At 42.4% G+C, this 25,986-nt stretch overlaps 1 long non-coding RNA gene across 1 annotated transcript in view; it reads left to right on the forward strand.

Moving 5' to 3' along the window:
* LOC124100684 (uncharacterized) overlaps window positions 1–25,986 on the forward strand; it is a 96,790-nt gene that overhangs the window by 42,155 nt on the left and 28,649 nt on the right. The window contains exons 2-3 of the long non-coding RNA XR_009227977.1: window positions 23,314–23,424; window positions 25,654–25,768. This is a non-coding gene — a long non-coding RNA (uncharacterized LOC124100684). The remainder of the gene's footprint in view (window positions 1–23,313; window positions 23,425–25,653; window positions 25,769–25,986) is intronic.

Here is a 25,986-nt window from a genome sequence, read left to right on the forward strand (position 1 = left end):
AAAACTTTTCTATAGCTGTACTCCCTATTATCCACAGAACATTGGGTAACAAGGAAGTCTGGATACTATAATCCCCTACTGGCTGCTTCAGAAGTGGACATGCATGGTTTTAGAGGACTTGCTTGACATCATACACAGCTGCAGAATCAAGCCAAGAGCATAGGCCCCTCATCTCAAGACAGCTTCCTTTCTCTGGCTCTGCTACCTCAGGATTCCATAGGAGGTTTTAAAAGTCCAATTACTAATTTTTTTAAATGTGGGTTTTAAAAAGGAAGCAGGAACAAAGACAATGGAACAACTGTAGGACTTAGATAACGTGGTGTGTGTCTCCACCACAGAAGGAAGACTGCAGCTGGAGTTGTTCTGCAGCAGAGGTGGAACAGTAAGGAAATGGAGTTGGGATCCCCAAGGCCCTGCTGCTCTGAAGAATTGCAAGCATTGGGTTAGACCAGAGAAGCAGGGGTTCAGGGGAGCCAGACCATTTTCAAAGTAAATGAAACACATCCAGTCACACGAACCCCATTCAGATAGCAAAGTTTCTGGATAAAGGAGTTCCAGATAACTGGAAATTTAGCACTTCAACACAAGGAACACTGAGAGCAGGAGGGACGGACCAAAAGAGTGAAGCGTAAGGAGGCCTGGTATCTGTGACCGCGATCTGTATGGCTTTGAATGATTGCGTTTCCCAACTTCAGCTGGATAGGGTCATGAATGGGTAATTAAATAATCTGCCTACCTTCTACCATCAAATGACAAAATGTGTTGCAAATTATGAATAAGGAGGAAGTGGACAGAGTCCAATAAAGGATAAGACTGGTGCATCCTGCTTATTAGGGAGGGACAGGGGAAAGGGCAGGAGGGCTATGGGAGGAGAGGCTGGGTGCTTTATCAGGATCTTAAGTGTTAGCCTTATGGGTTCCCTTGAATTCCCATAGATCAATGGAAACAGGAAGGAAGGTAAAGGGCAAAACAGCCTGGATCACTGAGTAGGAATATAAAAACCTGGTAGAGAATGATGGCCTCTAAACACCACCATAACCAACACCATCACCCTCACCTCCTCTTCCTCACTCCACTCCCTCTTCTGCCTCCAGGATCTGAAGCCCCTCACCATCCAGCTGGGAATCCCAGGACTCAAGACCCAGTAGAGTAGAGCCAGGACCCTAGTATTAGCAGGGAGCAAAACGAGATGAAGCAATCGAAAAGACAAGGAGAAGGAGCCGCAGTAACGGTCCATCTAAGAGGAAAAAGGGGAGAGTCCTTGTCCAAACCAGAAAAGGGAGAGATAATGAATGGAGCCGCGGCTCCATTTCTGACTTGTTTTATGGCTTCTATAAATGGTATTTCTCCCATGGGTTGAAGGCAGAGGGAACATGAGATAATTTTTGTAAGGAAAGTATTCCCTTTTTTATTGCCTTTCCATATTTTGAATAAGTCTAGAGAGAGCCTCAGTTTGGTGCCAATTTCCCTTTAACACCTCTCAAACATTTCCTAATCTTCCCCACCTTCTTTCCTTAACGGAAAGTGAACAGGGCTCACTTTAAGAGCCCTGGTGGGCTACTGGGGTGAGCTGGAATTCCATCCCAATGCTTTGTTTTCACGGCATTAATTTCTTTTCATGGCAACTGATCTGGTTTTAAATTTACAGTAGCTATAGTTTTCTCTAAAATGAAAATTGAACAAAGAATTTATTGCACTGAAACACAAGCCGGTGATTTGAAACTAATTATCAAACAGAATTCATCACTGACATAAATGCCAAAGAGATGACAGGAGAGTATGGTGGAAATAAACCCTGGTCTGGGAATCAGTTCTCTGCCATGGACTCTGTGTAGGATTTGGGGTCATGTGGTTTCATTTTCATTTTTATTAATTAAAGATGTATAGCTGCAAGCGAGAACTTCGCATGGGAGGCCCTAAGCATTCACCTGTTATGTTACTAGTTATAGTCAAAGGTGAAAAGATAGGATGTCTCAGTGAGTCTGTGACAGCTTAACACTCAGTGGAGCTCCCCTGAATATCGAAAGGTTGTGTGAAGACCCTCTTATTAATTTTGTGGTATTTGAGATTGAACCCAGGGACACTTCACCACTGAGATGTATTCCCAGCTCCACCCCCCCCCCCCCCCCCCCCCTTTTTTTTTTTTAAATTTTAAGACAGGATCTCACTAACTTGCCCAGGCTGCCTTCAAATTTGTAATCCTCCTGCCTTGGTATCCCCCAAAGCTGGGATTATAGACCACTGCACCTGGCAGACCCTTATCTTTAAAGGGCTCTTGGATGCCAATCATTGGACTAGATTATTTTCAAGGGACCTTCTAGTTCTAAAATGCTGTGCCCAGCATCCAGTCTGAGGCCAGCAAAGCAATGATCTGATAGAGAATAACAATCATAGATTATCTCATTAAAATCTCATTTCCTTATCTCTACCTCACCTATCCAGTAGGCAGCCTGAGATGAATCTACTTGAAATGGAGGTCAGGTGCCAATGTAACCATTCCCCTGTCTGTCACCTAAATTCCTCTCTGCTGAGGGATATTTCCTCATCAAAAGTTTTATCACATTTTCTTTTCTCTTTTTTTTTGAAGGTCAAAGAAAGAGATATCAACCAGATGAGAAGACCAGGGGAACAAATGGTTGGCTTTGGCTGGCCTCTTCTGGCCTGTGAGGGAGGGATGGCACCTTTGACCCCCAGCTGGCCTGCCCAAGGAATTGCCCATCTGTAGATTCCCCCTGGAAAGCACCACTTCTCTGTTCCAAGGAAAACATAGGGGTTAAGGTGGGAGCTTGAGAGACTGACAGCGTGGGCTCAAATCTTAACTCCCCCAGGGAGCCTCCGTTTTATTTAAATTTTCACCTTCATCTAGCACAATGATTCAGCGAGGCAAGTTCAGTGTCAGGGCAGCTGCTGTTAAGTGCAAGCCTTTGTGTGAATCAGGAAGGGACATGCCTCCTTCAAAACAAACCCTACAGGCTCTGGGTCCATAAAGCACAAATAAACACCCCATCAAGGCCCAAGCAGTCTTCCAGCCTGGGGCCTGGCAAGCAGGGCCCGGAGAGGATGTTAGCACCTTTGGCCTCTGCCCTGGGTGCTCTCAGGAAGGGCCCAACTACGACTCCATGTTGTAGCCCTGACAGGTCCCACCATTTTGCAGGCAGGGCGGGTAAAGTATTTGTGTTCTGAAAAGATCACCCTGACTATTGTGTAGGAAGTGGATTGGAGGAGGCTGAGGTTGGATGCAGGAAATGGTGAGAGTCCTAGGGCTGCTGTCCAGGTGAGAGATGACAGGAATTCAGGAGAAGGGGATGCCGGGATGGCCAGAAGTAGACAGGTTCCAGGAAACAGAGTCAACAGGTGTGGGGGCTTCTGTGAGGACTCAGGACCTGATGAAGATGGCATCAACAAACCTATCAACTGAGGGCTTATATGTACCGGGCACTAAGTTATTCATGCAAGTTCTTTGAACAAGGAGAACTAACTTCATCCCTGTGTGCTTACTGTGAGGATCCGAGAAAACAAGGAGCCTATGGTAGCTCCTTCACTGATGGTAAACCCTGGTTTGATTATTACTGAGCAGAGAACATTGAAATTCCTCTGTTAGTAAAGAAGCCCTGGTCTGTGGGGCTGGGCAGTAGTCTAGGGCTAGACAGTGGTACAAAATTAAGACAGTAGTTTCATCACTTGCTGGGCATCAGATCAGATTCCTCCTGTTAACTTTTAAAGGTTACATATACTCAACCCCACCTCCATGCAGCTGTTCTTGGGCAGGGGTCTTGGTATCAGTGTTTTAAAAGCTCTCCAGATAGCCCTGGTAAAGAAGCACTGAGTTAAAAGAAGAATCTATGGAATCTGACAAATCGAGGTGAAAACCCAGCTTGCCCTTCACAGCATGGTTTCCCTTGCTTAAGCCTCAGATTTTCTGTTTGCAGGTGGAGAACTGAAATTCTGCCCCTTTGAGGTTGTGAGGATTAAACGAGGTGTTGTATGTACTCCGTGGTACCTCTGGGGACATCTCCGTTCATGCCTAGCTTAGCATGGAGGCTGGCCCCTCATGTGGATTCAACAGATGTGACTTCCATGACTGTGGGGTCAGGAAGCAAAGGGACCACATGGGGCCATAGGCTAGCCCCAGGGTTGAGTGCTCTACATCCATCACCTTGTTTAGTTCTTGCCTCAAGTGTGCTTCCTTCACAGATGCAGAAACCCAGACCCTGGGAAGAAATAATCTTCCCAGAGGTGCAAAGCAGGAGGGCTGGATTTGAGTCCTGTTCTGTCTGTCTAGAGGACAGCACGAAGCAGACTCAGGCCATGGCTTATTATTCAAGAGGAAGACTTGTTACCAAAGTGATGCTACCAGGGACACAGTCTGAACTGTGTGTGAACTGCTGGGCTGAGCCACAAAGTGAAGGGAGGGAACAGCTAGACACCAGCAAAGGCAGCTGCTACTAAGAGCCTCTCAGATATAAGAAGAGGAGATGGTCAAGGATCCAGGAGTAGAGGGAAAGAAGTGTGAGACAGGCTGCTGCTGACGTATCTAGGCTAAGGCTAGGGTATGAACAAGACTGCACATGCCAACAGACCCAGTGCCTTCCATAAGCCATTCAGGTAAAGGCATTCAACCCTCTTCTTCATCCAGAGATGCCTCCTATCCCTAAGATAAAGGCAGGGGTCCACCCTCTTCCATAGGATCCATCTCTTGGCATGTCTTCCTACCCTCCCCCTTTCTGGGACTTGCCGCCATCCCCATTATGGACCCAGCCATATTTGTGTAATGACACCCCTTTTGTCTTTGGGGAATTCAGAAGGACTGTCCATGAGAAAAGAATAGCTATTCCAGACTGGAAGATTTTTGACTTCCTGCTTTTCAAGTGTATTTGCTTTTATCAATGCAGGGAATTTGCTACTGGCCAGATAGAACTGCATTTTGATACCACACTGGGGCCCAAGGACATCTCAAACCGCTGTGTGGGAATGCCAATTTCTCATAAAGAAGTAGAAATTAACACTAGCAGCTTCCCTGCTAAGTTAAAAAAAATTACATAATTCCTTGTGCACCACTGCATTAGGAAGATTTTTTTTTTCTTTTCTTGAATGTACAGTAAATCCCAAGTGGTTTAAGTCATGGTGCCTCTCCTTAAACACAATATGAAGTCGCTACCACACTAAAATAAAAAAATAAATAAATTCTGTGTTGTGCTAGGAGAGTCTCCTGCCAAAAACTCTCACACAATTAACACACTAGCAGAATGTGTTGCTAATTTCATGCCACTGGAGTCTTTTCTGCTTCAGAATATAGAAACAAAATCGGGTCAGAGCTCCAATAATAACAGGATTTTGTTAAAATGTACAGGCCTGCGTTGCAGATATGTTGTAGGCATGGGTGAAAAGCAGAATCACAGTGATGCATGAAATAGCTTACTCCTGCAAATAGAACGGAAAGAACTTGTCTCCAGCTTGGGAAGAGAGAGAGAGAGAGAGAGAGAGTCAGTCAGTTCAGTCTAAGCCCAGAACTGCTCATTCTGGGGGCAAAGCTTCATTTTCAATGCCCATCCACTGACTTTTACAGGGGAGGCAAATGCCAGGCAAAGAAACTAGGGAAGCCCAAACCCAGTAAATCACAGAATTCTGATTTCCGTAGTTTTCTCTTAGACTCCTCTCTCTCCTCTTAGCCTTCTTACACAGGACCTGGTCTTTTCCATAACAAAAACAGCGATAATGAAAATATTTTGGCAGCATTCAGGCCTTTCACATCATGACCCTGACCTCTAAATCAATTTTCTTTATTCTTAACCTGACCTTGGCATCCATTCTCCCTGGCGTTCAATATTAGTTACAAAATCTTGAACTCCCTGAGACCTTCCTTCCACCCCCCCACCCCCCTAACCAAGGCAGACCACTCTGGGGAAGCCCTGGAGAGGAAAGACAGAGAAAGCTTCTTGACAAAGAGAAATAATAATGAGATAAACAAGCCCGATGTGTTCTATAGGAGTCTCATTTGCACCAAATGCCATTAGCCCCATTATTTACGCAGATAACGGTGGAGGCAGCCTGGGCTCCCCGTGTGCGTGCGCAGGGCGCTGTGGAGAACACCATGCATCACCAGGCGGCCCAGGCGCTTCACTTAAATAGTGATCTGTAAGGGAGAGCATGTTACATTGCATCCATCACCTATGGGCTCGCCGGGTGCACAGACTGGAAAAATTGCGCACATTTCTCCGTTGCTGCCTGCATTAATACTAGAAAGGGAGTGAACTGAAAAGAGAAAGTGCCAATTTCAGCACACATGTTAAAAAGAGAAGCAAAGAATAGGAGGAAAAGAAAGCATCACCCAGGCTCAGGAGCTGAGCCGGCTGGGGGAGGTTTTTTAAAGGAGAAGACAGCTTTTCAGAACTCTCCAGCATTGACCAGGAGAATAAGGACCCACTGAGACAAGAGTTCGGGGTCAGCATACATTTGAGAGAAGAAATTAGCTGGCAAGGGCTATTTTTCTGCAAATTAGTTTTCTCTCAAGGGTAACCGTGGGGGAGGAGCAGAGGAAAATGAACTGGAGCCCATTGAATAATCCAGTATTGTTTGGCTGGTTGCCATGACCTGTGAACTGATGCTCCCAGAAGCTTTTCCAGGCCCTTCTTTCATTCCGGCCATCTCACAGCTGTTGATGTGTGTCCTGATGGAGCAGCTATGAGGACAGCAGTGTGGCCCCGTGAAACAACCATGCACAGAGCCTCGGCTCCACTTGACCAGAAAGGCATGGTTTGCTAGCCATTCCAGCCCACTAGAGGCTGGACAAGTGGCAGGACAGGACAAGGGGGGAAAGACAGGATCCAAACTCTGTATTGGTCCCAAAGAACAGAGCCCAGGGGCAAGGTGCAAAACCACAGCAACACAGCCTGAAGTGACAGACCAGCTTTTCTTGGGATTAAAAGAACCAAGAGTTCAGCAGCAGTTGGAACAATCAAATGCAAAGGGAATTCTTCTAGGATGTTTATGACATCAAAACGAGCCAGTTCATCCTAAGGTACCTGTGCCTTGTGGTTTTCAAGTTCGGGTTCTGACTGGAATTCTCAGCATCATGCTCTTCCTTCAGACACATTATCCTCCTGACTCGGGAATTTATGAACACTGTGTCATCTAAACCAGGGTCCCCTCTAAGTATCCCAAATGCAGAGGAGCAGAAAGTACAAGTGCAGGTGAAGTGAAGCTGGAAGGGGCTCCTCATAAGGGGCAGACTGCTTGGACACCTTGTTCATCTTTTAAAAAAAGTACCTAAATCTGATATATTATGTGGCACTCTGAAATAATGAACCTTAAAAAGAGCACACTTTTAATCCCTGTAGTATCTCGATTCTTCCACATCATTCTAAGACAGAGCTCAATCTATATCAGAACATAAAAGGACAATCACCCATTTTCTGTTTGAACGGGATCCATCCCAGATATCCAAAACTTAAAACATGAAAAGGAAAACATGTCATAAAAACAAAGGAACAGGGTAATTACAATGAAGGAAAATGGGAAAGTTGATAATCAGTTTAATCTGTGGCTTTGGACACACTGGGGCATATTCCCATTTGGCAAAGCTTTATAGAAGAGAAGGCTATTGTAAAGTGATGAAAAACAGACCTCACTGGTTGTAACCACTTTGTAATAAACTGCCATGTCATGTCCACTCTGATGCAGTCAGAGCACAGTGCAGCACCAGGCATATAGCAGGTGCTCAATAAATATTTGTTGAATTAAAAGTTGTTGATAGTGGTCTGCATTCATCTTTTCCTTTAGATTGTCTGTGGTATGGTGGTGAGTCTGGGAGTGGCCATCTCCTCCTCCAGCAGTGTGACAGCATCTTTCCTGGGCAGGCAAAGTGGGCCAGGGTGGCACAGAGCAACTTCAGTGGAGTCTAGGTGCTGGGCTCACTATCCCTCTGACTAGCCATATGATTTTGGGATCTAAGCCTTAATATTTCTCTCTGGCATAAGGAAGCATGAAGTTCTCATTTAAAAATTCTACCATTTCTGTGTATTTGGGTTTATTTTGAGGGGAATCGCATTTCTTGCCAGTCCCCGTGGGATGATTGAAGGCTAAAGCCATAGAGAAGAGAGGTGAGCTCTTGTCTTCACAGTGTCTCTCCATCTGCAAGGGCAGCAAGGGTAGTCCCTGCCTTCAGACAGGCAGGCTGCCCTGGGATACTTGGCCTTGTTCTGGAAAGAAAAACCTCAGAAGTGAAGGCATGCTGCAGAGTGTGCTGAAAACATTATGAGTTGCCTATCAGGAAGCCCCCTAGCCTAGGGAATTCACAAAGCAGATCACAACAACCCACTGTTTACACTCCCTTCAGTCCACCCCCAGGTGTCATTTTCTAGTGGGTCACTTCCTTTACACCAGCAAAAAAACCCTGGGCAAAGCAAGGAGACTCATCTTAAGTTAGTGTTATGTCACATGGGCTCAAGTTTTTGTTGTTAAGACAGGTTATTAAAATGACCCAGATTTTGGGGTCAACTTGGCAGGCACATGAAATTAAGTGGAGTCTGGTTTCGGGTTTTAAATGTAGGGCAGAAATGCACACTTTTATTTTGTTCAAGAAGAAGCTGGTTATTCTTAAACTGAAAAAGCAATAATTTCAACTTGAAGAAATCCCAAACTTACAGAAATAAATAAATTAGAGTGATGTTGTTTTAAAAATTAATTAATTAGTTATTTCAGATAGAGGTCTTACTATGTGGCCCAGGCTGGCCTCAAGCTCTTGGGCTCAAGTGATTCTCCTGCCTCAACCTCCTGAGTAGCTGGGACTATAGGTGCGTGCACTACACCTGGCTGTGTTTTTAATTAAAAAGGATTTTGCTTTCTATGGTGATTCATTCTATGGTTCCAGCTTCTTAGAAAAATTTAAAGCATTATTTACTCTCCATCCGCCATGAAAATCCATGTGCCACTTTATAAAACCGATATAAGACCTTTGAATATATTTCAATGTAAAAATTAAAACATGGAACACTAGTATGTTCTCAAGGTCTCTTCTCTGAAATACAGAAACCTTGAAATTCTATCATATTTTCCCACTCACAAATCTTAATATATAGCAGGTACAGTGCTAGTCCTAAAGATACATTCTTATTCTCTCACATTTCATTCTATGGCTTTTATCCTTTCTGTGTACCAGAGGCTGGGGGAAATTCTAGGTCTGATCCACTGGAGAAGGGGCTAATTATATTAGGATGATAAATACTACCCTCAGGAAGAACACAAGGTGAAGTTATGGAAAACAGTCAAAATAAATTTCATCCAGAGCTTGAGGAACTTTTGCTCTTGGAGGCTGGCCCCGGTCGGTGGTTCTCACAGTATGGTCCTTGGATCAGCAGCACTGGCATCACCAGTGAACTTTCTGGAAAAGCAAATCCCTCATTCCCTGACTCTGACCCACTGAATCAGAATCTGTGGGGCCACGGTTTAAGAACGTGAGTTTTAACAACACGCTAGGTGATTTTTATGCTTGTTAAAGTATGAAAACCGCTGGCCTGAGGTTAATCAGGCTTCACCTGGGCAAAGCCCCATAAGAGTCTCCTTCCAAATCCTGATAGTAGTGCTAATTGAGTTCTAGCACCTGCCCAGTGATATCTCCAGTTTAATCTTCAAAATCACACAAGCATCTCCCAACCAAGTCATTTATGCAAAGTTTCAACTCAGGGAGAAAACATAGCAAATTCTCAGTGATAATCAAAAGGGAAAATATTTGGACAGGTAATTTTAGGAACCGGCTATGGATCACTATGTACAATAATGAAGTTGAGCAATTAGGTTTGGAAAGCCACAGCACAGAAAATAATTAACCCACAAAGTAATCATCTTGGAAGTCCCAAAGCTAATGATTAAAATAAACCTGAAACAAATGATTGTTTAACTTTTAAGCTGTGCTTGTTTTAGCCACAGTGTACTTCAGGTGTGAGCTCCCGGGAATTCCTCCTGCCTGCTGAGATTGGCTGTAAGACAAGAGGGCACATGTCCATTCTTCCGCCTCTCCTCCCCTGGGGGTGGTTGCTTGAGTATCACAAAATGCCACTCCAGTTTGGGTCGAGGAGGTTGGCGAGGATGCTCAGTCCTGCTTGTCACTGAGGTGCACCAACCCCCTGCATTGAGTTTGCAGCGGTGCTGGGTTTCAGCCATATTGAATCCTATGTAACCTTGGAGGCTGGGATGCACCCTTCGTTTTTATGCAGCTGGCTTTGTACTTTTGTTGGCGGTTTATTATTGCAAAGCATAGTGTTCCCCTCCCCCACTCGCCTCTCCATCCAAAGAAGTGAATTAATAACTAGAAAACGAGACAGAAATGAGATCTAGAAGAGCCTGGGCTTCTGAATGTCACTGTGAGCAAACAGCAGTGGAGAGAAAAGGTTCCTTTCCATCTTTATGTGCAGTGCTGTCTGTGCATTGACTTGTTTCCTGACACATGAGCCATGGCTTGAAAGGAATTCAGGCCCCAGCAAATTTTGCATTGCGCTTCAATGTGGCCTCTGGGATTGAATAAGGGCAAATCTATTATACTGTTGCCATGGAGACCCTGGCACAACTGCTGATAAAGAGTGTCTGATGTTTGGTAGGCCTCGTTGCATGGTACATACCATTTAAAGGACGATGTGTGTGTGTGTGTGTGTGTGTGTGTGTGTGTAGCATGCATGTGTGAATCTGCAAGATAGCAAGTGTGCCTGTGTGGGTGGGTGGGGTGATTGGGGGAGGCGAGTGGAGAACAGGGTGCAGAGGGGGAGGAAGGAAGCAGAGCTGGCTTGGCATATCATGAAGGAATGTTCGGTGTTTTCATAAAGAATTTGTAAATACTTGCTTGCCTCAAAACATCACTCCAGCCTTCTAAGAATCCACATGCTAAACAGATGGGGGCAGCAGAAGATGCACAGACTCTCCCCTTGGTCTAGCAAAATTAGTCTTTAATTCTTCTGAAAGAGAATTAAGCGAAAACAATAAAAGTGAAGATGCGCTCTTTTGCGTCCTGTGATGAATGCAGCCTCTTTTTAGTTGTCTGCCTGAGGATCAATAGTGGGCCTGTAAGGATCGCCAGCATTTGCTAGAGTGGGCTAGCAAGATGATGGATTTTAATCATTAAAATGATTTTATAACCACAAAACAAAGAAGGCTGATCCTCCTTTCATGTGCATGATCTCAGTTTTGCTGCAACTGCTTTTGCCAGTCCTAAATGCACTTTCTGTCTTGAAGGCAAATCTTGCATTCCCCGGATTCTGTTCTCATGTCCCGTCCCTTTCTGCTCCTAAGTGATCAATGGGGGCAACTTGCATTATTTATTTATTATTTTTTTTTTTTTTACTGGTGCCCTGGTGCCCTTTTGCCTGTTAGCCCCAGACCTGGAGAGGGATGGCCCTGTGCAGCCACAGCCAGTCTCCCGGCTGGCGTTGTCTGAGGCAGGCACCTCTGGTGGGCGGGCAGGCGGAATCACCTACAGTAAGCAAGCTCTGGAGCGAGCGGCTGGGCTGCAACAATGGGAGGCCGGGCAATCTGCGACAGTTGATAGGATTATTATTATTACAGAGCGCAAAAAGCTTCTGCTTTCTTTTCTGCTGCTTTGCAGACCTCATAAGGCCTCTCTGTGATTTCTGCATAGTTAATTTGTCAGTTTATAAATTACCACATTATGTTAACGCTGAATGCTTCAAAACACAAATATATGCACAGAGGGCTTGAATATTTGAAGTGTTTTAGTACTATGGGGAAATAATTTTGTTGTCAAGCTGTGGCAGATATAGAACTGCTAGGGGATACATGGCCATTTCATCAGGACTGTGTCGATGATGGCCTGTGAACATCCAAGGGGGAACATCATCTTTTATCACTATTGTGTACCGTGCCGGTCCAGATGGGGGATAAAACATGCATGAGTTGCCCGCAGCTCTGAAAATAATTATACTCATTTGCCAGAAATGTAGAAAGTGCATCCAACCAAGTTACCACCCATCATAGTGACACTCCGTTTGCATACTGATGAAGTTTAAAGCCAGAGACAATGGTGTTGGTATCAATAGTGAGGGGGGGCTGGGCACCACCAGTGCCGTAGGATTAATAGCTCCATCATTTTATATTATGCAGCATTTCACTTATGCTGCATATCAAAAGACTCCTGCCTCTGAGGTTCACCTCGCTGTTTATAAGATTACAGTTTGCTTTAAGACTCCAAACATTAGCATGGATTCTTCACAGGTTCCACAAATGAATGCAAAAATATCTGTGTTTGAGAAATTGCCTAGAATATAATTATGGGTAAATATGTTTGGATGCCATTATAAGTGCTTGCATGCGTATGTTTGTGAGTGTGGGCGGATGTATACATACCCACATGCACACGCGTGATTTTGGAAGACTGCAAGGGAATATGAGAAGATAATATGCGCATGCTAAGTCCTGGTGCTACTGCAGAGTCATTGATGAATGGGTTTTCTTAAATGTAGAAAGAGAATGGATACAAGTAGGACCCAAGAGAATAATTCTTTATATTGCAATCAGCTCAGCTTATATGTACTTGCTTTAATCGTAGAAATCAGCAATAAAAAAACATAGATGTGGTTATTTAATCCTTGCTGAGTAAAAGAGAATGTCTTATAATGACCCTCTAAAATATTGTAAAATATGAAGTTATTTTGATATGCTTTTCACTTTTAGACCATGTGAAATAATCAGTGCCGCCATTTCCAGAAGACTGACAGATTTCTTTTTAATGTTTTGAAATCAGCAAACATACATGCATAAACCAAGAGATGCTTTCTCATGGAACCGGGAATTCTCATAGGTGTTCCACCCTTTGAAAATAGCTCAATCATGATGTCGTCACGATGCTTATTTTTAAGTAATGATTTTAATTAAACCCCCTAAAAAGGAAACAATTCTATCCTCCTCTTCTATGGTCTGTACTCTCATGATTAGACAAGTGCAGTTTCCCATTTTACTCTGGTGTCATGGGGGCAAGGATAACAATTTCCATCTCATCATGCAAGAGAGGTGCTATACTTCACTCTGCACGAGGCTTTGGTATAATCAGAGGAAGCGTTCTACACTATAAAATTACAATAAAATAACCAAGGAAAAGTATTATTTCAGCAGAAGTGGTTCAAAGACAAGGCTGAAATGCAGGATGCCTCAGAATAGTTTTATACAGCAGCAAATATAGATTTTTTCCAACTAACTGGGGCAGAAAGGACCAATAAATTCTTTACAAGTCTTGTGGTTCTACTTCTCTTGGAATGGTCTTTGAAACATGGTGGGAACAGGGAATCCCATAATGCGGGGTTGAGAGTAGTGAGGCAAACCAACTGAGAAAGGAAGGACTTTCCCAAGAGTAGGTGGCAGGGCATCCTCTTGGTAATTGAGGGCAGATGTTCAGAAACGATGCTTCTGCCTTGGCTTGGACTGGCTGTAATGAGAGCACACTGGGATCATGCTGAAGATCTGAGGACAGTCCTGAAACTGCCAAGATGAAAATCCATCAGGGAACAACAGGGAAGGCTCCTGCAGTCAAAGACTTCTGAGAAAAGAAGGTGACAAATTTATTTAAAGTTCAATGAGAAATTAAGCTAATTCTCTGGGTCTTCAGAACTGTTGTTATTGATCAGTTTTACATGCCAGAAATTTTCCTTGGGGTCTCAGGTTTTGAAGGAAAAAAAATGAACAGAGAAGCAGGCAGATATGCGCGCACACACACACACGAGGCTTTGCCAAGGATGTAGAAGTGATAATAATGGATATTTAGAGAGCATTTTACTATATGGTGTGTGTGTGTGTGTATGTGTGTACAATCTTTAACTCTTATGACAATCTGAACGGTAGACATTGCCACCCATTTTACAGTTAAAGAAACTGAGGCAGGTGAAGGTTACTAAGTTGGCCAAATTCACACAGCTGGTAAATTAGAGTGATTTGAATGCATGTCTGTCTCCCTCTTCTGCTGTTTGAAGTGTACAATGTGTGCCAGCTCTTTATGTCTATCAAAAATACATACAGAGCTAAATACTTCGAGATGAATTAGGTAAGGCTTTTGCACTGAAGGAATGGAGTGAAAAGAAATAAAAGACAGTATCGACTGGTTATCTTAACAACAATCTGGATGCTGAGAGTGTTTGGATTGAATAAATTCTGTCTTTTGGCAATGACCACTTTTGTGGATAAATAAATATGGAAATAGTTCTCTCTGCATGTTATAGGTCAAGATGTGAGACATCAGTGGGAGAGTGCAAACATTTTATTCTGTTTATCTGCTCTATTGATTGTCTTCATTGTGTCAGAGAAGATACTATAGACACAAACGGAGCACTTATGCTCCTTGTCCCCTTTCCTTCCTGAACATTCAGTCCTAATGTCTTCAAGAGGTAAAGGATAAGGTTGGCATCTACTCCAAAAGTAGCAGGGGAGCTATGTTGGCACAGAGAGGGTACCAGAGATGCCAGAGCCTGAATGGACTGAGGCTTGTATAGAGAGTACCAGGTCTGCCTGACTTAGGGTGCCAGAGCCTAAGCAAGGCAATCCATGTGTGCATGCAGGGAATTGGCTCAGTGTGGGGAATTGAAGCCCAAACAGATTGAGGAAGATGTCCAAGGAGAAGGAGACCGTGTAACATGTTGAGTTGGAATCAAAGCAGAATGGAGTGGGCATTCTATGTGAAGGTGACCCAGCATGGAGTGTCAGAGCCCACTTACAGTTTGGAGATTGCCCACAAAGAGAGGTGGCTGGGTGTGGGTGATAGAGTTCACAAGATAAGGGGATGGCAGAGGAAATGAATTGGTTTCTTACAGGAGTGTTGATCAAATAAGTAAATCTGTTAAGGATAATATAAGCCAGTTTATTTGTGGTTGGAAAAGGGAGTTACAAATATGGAACAGGAAGAAGTAAGAACAAACTTTATGGGCTGATTTGGAGTTAGAGACATCAGTATGACTCATGGTTTTCAAAATATATAAATAGAGAAATACATAGGAACAGACATTGCTTAGCTCTGTTTGCCTCGAGGATGTGGGGACAGCAGCAATCCAACAGTGATCAGTACACCTATGTCCAATGTCAGTTTTTAATACCATTCCCCACTAAAAGGAGCCAAGATTTGAAGACCTGGCTAATTCCTGGGTTGGAGCAGAGAAAACACAGCCTGTAACATCTCATTTTGCAGAAAGTGCAACTGAGACACAGTCACACATTCAATAAAATGAGGATAAGACAATTCTAAAGGAGGAACAGGAAAAAATAAATCCAGAATATTTATGCACTCATATTGTTTGACAAGTATCTTTAACTTCTAACTCTTTAAAGAAACAGGAAGAGTCAGAGCTGATTCGTCAGGACTGAGGTTAAAGCAGAAATGACAGAGATCACATCCAAAAGAAAACCCATCAATCCAACAAAACATTTAAGGTATTTATATATCACCTTTTATGATTTCCCTATATTGACTGACTTTATTAATAAGCCAAATACCTCCTGGCCCTAATCACCTGGAACAAAGAGGCCTTCCGTTGCAAAAAGTGTATTGCTAACTTGCCAGAGTCATGCACAAAAGTCAATTCTGGAATGCCATCAAAGGTGAGATGGGAATGTGAGGTTTTCTGAGTCCTGTCACTCAACAGCTGTGAAATTTGTCAAACCTTGAACCACTTTCTATTTTGGTTTCTTTATAAAGTAGGGGACTCAGACAGGAGAATCCCTAAGATCCAAATGTGTCACCACACTTATTCTGTTTTTCTTTCACTGAGTGGGCTGAAGAAGACCTAAGCATTTCATGCAGTCATTACGTTGAGCCAAGGTGTTCTGCCATATTGCTTGGCTAATCAGGTCCCTCCAGCTTCTGAGTGAAGCCCCAGTCTGGATTGCTGTTGGATGTCCATATGTAAATGACAGATGAGGTGACCAGTTGAAAATTGCAATTCGGAACCACCATATTAAGCTGTTAAGGCCGCAGGAATCACCTTTCTGAGCTCTGATCGTTCTGAAATTAAAATCCTATTTTTCCTTTTCTCTGATTTGGAAAACGGTCAGCGCTTGTACTAGTCAGTTTTCCACTACTATAATGAAATACATGAGATAATCAACTTATAAGGAGAACAGGTTTATTTTGGCTCACGATTTTGGAGGTTTTGGTCCATGATCTGGTAGACTTGCTGTTCTATGCTGGTGGCAATGTGAGGGAGCATGAGGCAGAGCAAAGTGATTATTACATGGCTGGAAGCAAAAGAAGAAGAGGAAGAAGCTGGGGTCTCACAATCCCCTTCAAGGGCAAATCCCTAATTATCTAAGGACCTCCCATAGGTCCCACATCCTAAAGGTTCCACCACCTCCCCAATAATACCACCCTGGGGACCAAGCCTTTAACACACGAACATTCAGGGAACATTCAATATCCAAACTACAGCACCGTCCTCTCATCCAGACTACCAGGAGCACTATGGATGCTATTGTACTTCATAGTCTGTTGATCCAAAGAGTGTTGTTGTTTTTTTTTTAATATAAACCTATCAATATTTTGAAACAATCACAAACTTACTAAAAAGTTGCAAGTAGGCTACAAAGAAACTCCCCAGCCCACACTGAGCTATTTGAAATGCACACTGTAGTGGGTGGGGATGATGGAACATCAGGCTGGCAAATTTAAAAAATCTAAATCCTAAGGTGAGTATAGGGATTAAACACATGAGGAATTCATAGGTGGAGTAGGCAAAATGATGTCTCCTTCCACGATTTGGAAAACTAGAATGAACTTCAGGGCATTGGTTTGGAATTGAAGGTACCAGTTTGGCCATGATTCTTGATATAAATAGAGAAATATAGATGTAATTTATGTTTTTTAGCTTTGTCCACCATAAGAATTAATAGTGCCGAGGATAGCTGGTGCCCCATCTTGGTTTCTAAAGGAGTCAAGACTCTTTAGAGAAATGGTTTGGACCAATTAATTAATTGAAAAGAAAAAGGAAAGAAAGAAATAGTTTGGGGTAAGGAAAACACAACATGAGCCTGAAGCATCTTCTTGTGGCCCAGAAGAAAGGAAGAACTTATAGAATGAAGCAGCTACATGCAGCCAGCTTAGAGGGATCCTACTGCAAAACTGATGGCAGTTTAAGCACCAAAATGATTATATTACTAAATTACATCTCATGAATAAAATCATTATGGAGATAATAAAAATGGATTGAAATTTGATGAGGAACAGGATATGTACATAGTTTCAAAATATCTCCTCACAAATTATTTATTAATTATTAACAATGAAGGAAAAAATCATAGCTCTATAGAAAAAGTTTTTGTGATTCCACCTTAATGAAGTGATCTGAGTTGAATATTTACTTATCATGAGATAAATAAAAATTATGTGACACCTGACAAAATGCATGGAAAGGATCACAGCATCACTTTGCTTGTATGAAATTTTTGAATAAAAGAATGAGGAAACAGAAGACAAATTCAAATTAAGGGATATTCTACAAAATAACTAGCTATCAGTTATCAAAATGGTCCAGGTCATGGAAGTCAAGAAGAGATGGAGGACCTCTTCTGGACAGAAGTAGACTAAAGAGAAGTGACACCTAATGACAATCTATGATTTGGAACTGGATTCTTTCACTACAAAAGGCAAATTGGGGCCAATGGTTAAAGGTTGAATGGGATCTGAAAATTAGATGGTAGTAGCTCCAACATGCGTTTACTATTTTGATAGATAGATTGTAGTTACATAGGAGAATGTCCTTGTTTTTAGGAAATGCATACAGTAGTCTTGGAAGCTGTGACTGTGTCACCTTACCTGAAAAACAGAATTTGCAGGTTTGATTAGTTAATATTTGGAGATAAGAGATTACAAGGTGCAGTATCATAGGTGTATTTTTCAGGTGTTGTCACAAGAATTCTTTTAAGTGAAAGAGGGAAGCAGGAGAGTGACAATCAAGAAGGACGTAGGATGAAGCAGAGGTTGGAAAGGCAATTTCTGGAAAGAGACAGGTGCCGTGGGAGGTGGGCAGCCTCTAGAATATGGAAAAGGCAAGAAACATTCTCCTCGGTGGCCTCCTGAAGGAATGCAGCCCTGCTAACACCTTAATTTTAGTACTTATAAGATTTTTTAGTCCTTATAAGTCCTTATTTTGAATTTTTTACCTTCAGAACAGTAAGATAAAAAATTTGTTTTCTTTTAGGCAACTAAATTTATGAGAATTTGTTACAGCAGCAACAGGAAACTAATACAATAGATGTAAAGTGCTGAAAGCAATACCTGGCTCGCAACAATCACGAACATTGGTCTACTAATATTGTTGGTGCTATTCAGTCAAGCATTCACTTTGTTTAGTTAGGAGCAAGGACTCTTTGTTTTGTACTTTAGTTTTGTGGATTCATAAAACACCTAATAACAGTAGTATCTACAGGGCAGGTGTTATAAACAGGTTTACGAATACACAACAAGGACTCTTGGTAAGTGCCCTGCTTATTCTGCATTTGCCCCTCAAGTTCCACCTGCTCTGCGTCTCTGGAAGCTGATTGTATAAACTGCATAATGGACTCTCTGGCCCTCTGCTGTGTTTTCCTCTAATTTGGTCTTGAGACTTTCTCCGTAGAGCACCTTTAAAACAGAGGGGTTCCAGAAGAAGTGGAGGTTCCCAATGTCCCTTTTCTAGGCTCTTCTTTGTCCTGGCAGTCGGCCTGACACCTAAGCGTCTGACTTGTGATGAGGGATCCCTCTTCCGGGAAACTTGTTTATGCTGGCAGACGCCCTTGTGGCTCTTGTCTGATTTGTGTCCAGCTTATTCCGACCGAGCGAGCCACACTCTAGGGGAGCACTGACCTGGAGAGAAGCTAGGTTCAAATGTGCCAGTCAGGTCAGATGCAGCAGAGGCTGCTCAAGAAAACCCGGGAAGCAACGGAAGCAGTTTCCTTACTTACAGATTCCAGACAGAAAAGGGCAGCGTGCCTCCCAGGGCCAAGCAGAAGGTGGGGGCCATCTGGACATGAGAGCTCAGCCAGTAGTGGTGGGAGCAGACCTGTGGGCCTTTATTGGGGTCCGGGGCATTACCCAAGCAGTTTTTCCTTGGGGAGTTCTGATTGGTGGGTTTAGAGCAAGCCAGAATAAGTTCCATGGAGTCATACTGTGACCGAGAGGTGGTCGCTGTGGCATATCTGCACAGTCCATGTGGGGTGAGGGTCAATGGAGCAAGTCAAGTAGGTCGTATCCAGATGTCCCATAGTGGAATGTCCCCAGGAGGCTATTGTATAAGGCAGACATCTGGATCAAGCACACTGAGGACCTGAGAGGAGGTGAAGAAATGAAAACCGTGTCAATGGGGAGGCTTTTGGCACAAGAAAGTTAGACCTGTATTCAAAATAAATGCTGAGATAAAAAGAATTATAGAAGTTCACCACACCCTCCAACTTCATTTGTCTTCCACAGAGATATTGGACAGGACATCAAAAGGAGGAAGAAGACTATAATCAGGGCATTTGTTCCCCTGCCCCGGCCTTGCTGGCCAGTCAGTGAGCAGGGGCCACATGCCTGTTCTGAAGGCCACAGCTCCTGTTGGGTGGCCCTCTTTGTGGCTCTCTTTGGTCTTTGGTAACCTCTCCTTGCTCTTGTTCTTTCGGGCCTAGAGGTAGTGACAGCTCCCTGCTGTTGCTAGTCGCTGGTGCTTCATCATCTGTTATTGACAATGACTTTCCAAATTACCTGAACTTGATGACCCACATTGTGTGTACTGTCCTATGTGGATCACGACTGATAGAGTAAGTACCCATACATTTCCACAGCACAGAAAAGCAATACCCAGGAATTGTAAGATCCTTGAGTGGTTTCATAGCTACAGCCAGCACACCTAGGGACAGAGGAAGAACGGAAAGCACTAGTCTAGCTGATGAGACTTGTCAATGTCTCCACCTGTCATTGAGCTAGTTAGGTGTGTTCTCTGTTTCAGCAAAAGAGAGAGCATACCATAAGGAAGAATGGAGGTATCTCGGCAAGACTGTATTAGAAAAGATTTATGGTAGGACGGGACTTGGGTTCAGTGATCTTGGAGAAGGTTTAGGAAGCAGGGCTTTGCTCTGAGTTGACGACATGAGGAGCAATTCTATGATAGGGTACCTCAGTAGATACTATCTACAGGGAGGCCAGGATAGAACAAGGATAGAACTATAAATGGGGAAGTAACATTAGTCCCTCATCTTTGCTGAGAGAGGGTGATGTTTGATATTTTGTTTCTTGTTTTTCTCCTCAGTTCAGACTGAGAGTGAGTGGTCTTGTTTTTGTCTTCATTCTTCATGGTCAGAGCGGCCTTGTTTGATGCTGATGTTCTGTGAAATTGTCTATGTCCACCAGGAAAACACAGGGCCCAGCTGTCAGAGCCAGGCCAGCTCTTGTCAGCGTCAAGGTCCAGCTGACTGGTGCTGCTGTTCTCATTCTCAGTCTCTTTCATGGAGGTTGAAGTATGATCTGCATCAGAATCACCCTCAGAGAGCTTTTGAAAATGTACACGCTGGCTCCCTCAAACTCCGGAATCAATGTCTAGGGTGAGGGTCCAAAACTCTGCATTTTTAATCAGCTTGCTGCATTATTTGGATGCACATCACAGTTTAAAGGCCACTGGCCTAAAAAGAGAGATGTCACCAACTTAGGTTCATAAACTCAGATTTGTTGCAACCATTCACAGTGTGAGGCATGAAGCACTAAGCTGCAAGTTAAAATTTCCATTTGTGTCAAGATCCAGCACTTGGATGGTATAGAATTTTAACTCAGTGGAACCAGCCTTTGAATTTACAAGGTTACCTGCGCTTACGCTTTGTGTGCCTGTTTTAGAAAAACCTCAACTAAGGAGGTCAACCTGTAAATGACAGAAGAGAAGGGGCTGGTCATCTATTACCATAAATCAATAAAATGTAGACACCCATAGAAAGGTGGCTGCCAAACAGAGAGAGAGAGAGAGAGAGAGAGAGAGAGAGAGAAACAATGAAAAATTGTGTCCAGATTCAGTGAGAACATTTGCAAGGGTAAACCAAAGTTCCAGAAACAGAATTTTTCAAATGTGCATGACTGAAATCTCATTTAACAAGACAAATGACAGATCAGAAATGAGATGCCTTCACTGCAAAATGAAATTACTGTGACTAAAAACCCAAGAATCTTCTTCAAAGGAAAATTCTTAAGAAAGAATGCAAAGAAAGTATAAATGAAGTTCATTTATCCCAAAATCACAACTAGAAGAATATTTGGCATTTTCAAATATAAGAAAAGCAGCACCGGAAGTGTAGCTAAGACAGAACCTGGTAAGGAGCCTGATGTTGAACCTGATTTTGAGGGAAGAGTGAAATCCAGCTCTTGATGATGACAGGACAAGAGACGTGGGGCACCGACGTCACCACCGAGTCCACTTTAGGACATATATTTTTTTTCCCCATTGGATTTTTCCGCTCTTCGGATGTGGAACTGAGCTATGGTAATCAAATAACTCCACCAAAGCTTTCCTAACAGGAATTTCTGTAATGAGTCTCTTTAGCCTGAATAATGCGTTTTGCCTTACAGTCTATTTTGTCTGTAATCTCCACAGGCAGAGAGTCTGCATCTATAGCTCATTACCATCATTCTGATGATAATGCTACGTCTCATCAATTACTTGGGAGCAAGGTCAAATTTAGCAGCCAAATCTCCCCTGTAGCAAGGCCATCAAGAGCCTATCTATCACCCCCTTCCCAAGGCTACTCCCCCTGCAGAAAGCCTCAGTACTCACGTTCTCTCTCCCATTCTCTCTCTCCCTCCCACCCCTCTCTCTCTACCCCTTCATCCTGTCACAGCTTTACCAGTTAGGAAATCCTGCTTGATTTAAGCTCTGATTAATTTATTCCATTTCGCTTTCATTTGAGAAAGGAAAAGTAACAATGTGTGGGAAAATCACAGAGACATAAAGAAGGGGAAGAATCTGCATCCAGGAGAGGATTGTCTGGCTTGGCAAATAGACATTGAAAACTAGAGTTATATGCTCTGTTAGAATTTTAATCCATGGGGAAAGACTTGTCTGATTGACAGTGTGATTGCATAGGCCATGCCAGTCACATTTACTTTAATTAAAGAAATAACTTCCTGGTTCAGCAAAAAACAAAACAGAAAATAAAAACAAACCAAAAAGAAAACACCCCTCTTTCTTTCCAGAATTTGGCTCTGTTACAGAACTGTCAGCCAATACAAAGTTCTTAAAAAGTATTTTGGTTTTAAAGGAAACTTACCTAGAAAGTACACCATGGTGCATGAACCTTTGACAACTGGCAGAGGTTTTGCATTTCTTTATGAAAGTTCAGCTCAATTCCACAATCCATTTACTGAATTTACTTCCTAGATTCAGTAAGCAAAAAAATTCAACTTTATAAACACAGCTGTACTTGGAAAACAAACTTAACAAGATAAAAAAGATCTATTTATTCACTTTGCAGAGTATATTTATAAATTAACCTTGCTTCTGAATAAAGATTACATCGATCCAACAACCACTCTTTATATTCAATCTTTTTTCCCCCATGAAGTAGCAAGCCTTGTGAAAAGACAAAATTCACATGAGAGGTAGCAATTTGATGGGTTGCTACCAACCCCTGAATTTATATATTTTGAGTCTAGGCTATTAAGTGCATATGGATTTAAAACTATACATATTCCTAGTAAATATTTTTCTTTTTTGGGAGGTGGAGTTCCAAAGATTGAACTCAGGGGTACTCAACCACTGAGCCACATCCCCAGCCCTATTTTGTATTGTATTTAGAGATAGGGTCTCACTGAGCCATTGCTGAGGCTAGCTTTGAGCTTGAGATCCTCCTGCCTCAGCGTCCCAAGCCACTGGGATTACAGAAGGGTGCAACTGTGCCTGACCCTGGAAAATATTTTCTTAATAATCTTCTTTAGTCATAAAATGATGTTTTGCCTTATAAAATAATTTGTTTGTTAAGGATAACACAATGGTTTTCTTTTGGTGAGAATTTGCCTTTTAAGTTTTTTCATGCTTTAATTAAGTCTTCCATGCCATTATGTTTTAGATATATATCTTTTATACAAGTGAATTTTAAAACCCAGTCAGAGCATCTCTGACTTGAATGTTAGTCCATTTATATTTATTGTGATTGTCTACATTGGATTTTATTTCCATCATTTTCTGGTTTTAACATGCCATATTTTTACTTTGCTTGTTTCTTATCACCTACCTTTTTTGCAGTGTTCATTCACAAATAAATATTTCATATTACATATGTGTTGAACTTTCACTTTCTAATCAACCTGTCTCTTAACTACTCTTTCCTGTTTTCTTTTTATCTTAGATTACTCACAGTAATCTGCTTGTGAAATTTGTGCTTCCTGTCCTGGAAACTAGAGGCTCTATAATAGAAGTTCTGATTCTCAGAGGGTGGAAGGCTCCACTGGGGGATATGGTAAGAGTCCCATTTTACTCTGAACTATGGGTATCACCAGGTTTCTCAGGGGTCCTCATCTCAAGAAGCTAGCAGGAAAGGGAAGATACACCTCCCTTAAGAGGGTAATTTACACTGATCTTCAGGAGGAGATCCAACTGTGTTACATAGTGAAGAAAAGAATTAATAAGTCTGACACTCCAATGAACCATTGGGACATATCTTGTTACTCTGCCGCCTAATTTGGATGGTTAATGGATAGGTACCATCAACACAGCCTCCAAAGGACATGGTGATCAGAGGCTTAGATCTTCACAGTTTCTACCAGTTAAGCGGCTTAAGACCATGAGATATACTTGCTAAAAGTGAAGAGAGTCTAGATTGGGTAATATAGGAAAGAGATGATGAAATTTAGCTGTGCTCTTGAAACTAGTTGAGGCAGCGGGAATTGTTAACTTTCTCCATTGTGTTTATGTACATAACGTTTATCAGGAATTGAGAACAAGCAGAAAACTGGTGATGCTCTTCCCAGATGGGACAAATTACAAAACACAAAAGTAAATGGAAATGAGCTGCTAAAGGGAGCAGACTTAGAGGATGCTCTTCTGTGCTGCTCAGAGTCCCCACCTCCCACCCACCCACCCACCCACATTTTCAGGACCAGGGCCCCTATTTCCCTGCTGCCATGTGCATTGGCTGCTAATGGCCAATTCTGGATCTCTCTGGAAATGGTTTTTGGCCAAAAAGAGCCATCTTTCCCAAGTTTATGACTTCTTCCCTTGGATCAGTGTGTTCTAATGACTGATATTGGGGCATAAAGGCCTAGCCTGATGGGGGTCATTCTTAAGAGCCATCTTAGCTCCAGAGATCCCTGCAGGCTAAGCTGGGGCATCTGCTGCGACTGTATCACTGAATCTTCTCCCAACTCATCCTATTTCTTTAATTTCTTCAAAGGTGTTCCCTATAGCATTCTCCAGAAAATCTCCTACATGCAAATGTCCATCTTAGAATCTGTTTCCAGAAGATTCTGCTCAAGACATCATCTTTTCCAGATAAAACTTCTATTATCACAGATTTCTGGGTTCCTGTCCTTCTGTTTTTGCCTATATCTTGGATTACAGGTCATCTTCAATGGAAAACTTCCTATAGAAGTCCTGTTCAAAGAGGCTGAGGAAGTGTCGCTCCAGAATGGTTTTCTGTTTACTGCCACTGGGTACTCCAGTGATATAATTGTCCCAGGATTAATTTTTATGTAAATTTCACATTTTGACAGTTCCTAAACCATTATAGAAGTATGCATTTTAACTTTAACACAACACGAGGCCAAGGCCTGTGATTTTCATTTCGCTAGAAATAGATTTTTTTCCTTTTCTGTGGTCTAAAACACCAAATTCATCTTTTCCCTCTGAAGGTGGGCAGATCCTTTTTTTTCTATGTCCCTAATTACTGATGCCATATCCCTTTGAAAATTATAGTTTCAGGAAGGGGTGTGAGGTCTCCATTCAGTGTCTCTCTCACAGGACCCCTGGCCTCATATCTGGCCTGATTGTGTATCAAAACCCATACAATTAATTATTACTGAATTTGATAAACCACCCATGGGGAAAGTTTTGTGGTCAGATCCTATGCCTATAGCTCTTAAGTTCAGGCACCTTGATATTTCCATTTATGTCTTGTAAGTTCATATTCACTAATATCATTTTAAATATATTAAAATAATCTGAAAATACCACAAAGTATTCAAATGTTTCCTGGAACTTTTTACTAAGAAATGGGAAACATCAGGGCACTGATCTTGGAAATGAACTAGGGAAAATGACAAAGCTGAGAAAGAAATGAGAAAAAGTCACAGTTTCTTTCAGGTCCACAGCAATCCCTGATTGGCTACTCATGGGACAGAAACGGATCTAGAATCCTAGTAGACTTCAGGTATCTCCCTTATGGGACTGTGAATTTCTCAAGGGCAGGAACTGTGTCTTGTCTGCTGTTTTATCCCTTGAATCTCTAGAATTATGGTTAGCACATAATAGGTGTTCATAGATACCTGCTCACTACATCAGTCACTTATAAAGCAATTCTGCGCCAAACGATCAGATATCAAAAAAAACCTAGGAGTCAGAATAGTGCATAGCATTATAATCAATACTAGTCTAAGGAAAAAAATAATAGAGAAGAAAAATGTGAATTGAGTCATTGTATTCATTCATTCTTATATTCTTCCAACAATTATTTTTGTCTTTTATTGAACAGACTTGGCATGGAGATTATGATGGTGAGCTGAAAGAAAGACACGGTCCCTGCCCACATAGAGATGTGGGGGAAGCAGATGCTAATGAATAAACTAATGAACAAAAATTACAACATAGTAAGTATTAAGAAAAGGATAACCAAACATTCTGTCAGCCCAGGACAATATCTGTTTATATATATTGTTCCAGTGTAATTATTAATAGTACTCCCAGCCGCTCTCAAGTGTACCAGTTTGGATGGTCATTCCAGCTGAGAAGTATACAGCATTAGCAAAGGGTACAGCAGGGAGAGCCAGCCAACTGGGAAAGGCAAGACTGAGCTGGAAAATGGAGA

Source organism: Marmota monax, unplaced genomic scaffold (genome assembly GCF_021218885.2).
Source record: "Marmota monax isolate L192 unplaced genomic scaffold, Marmota_monax_Labrador192_F-V1.1 WCK01_AAM20220418_F8-fsc00037, whole genome shotgun sequence".
Taxonomy (NCBI): domain Eukaryota; kingdom Metazoa; phylum Chordata; class Mammalia; order Rodentia; family Sciuridae; genus Marmota; species Marmota monax.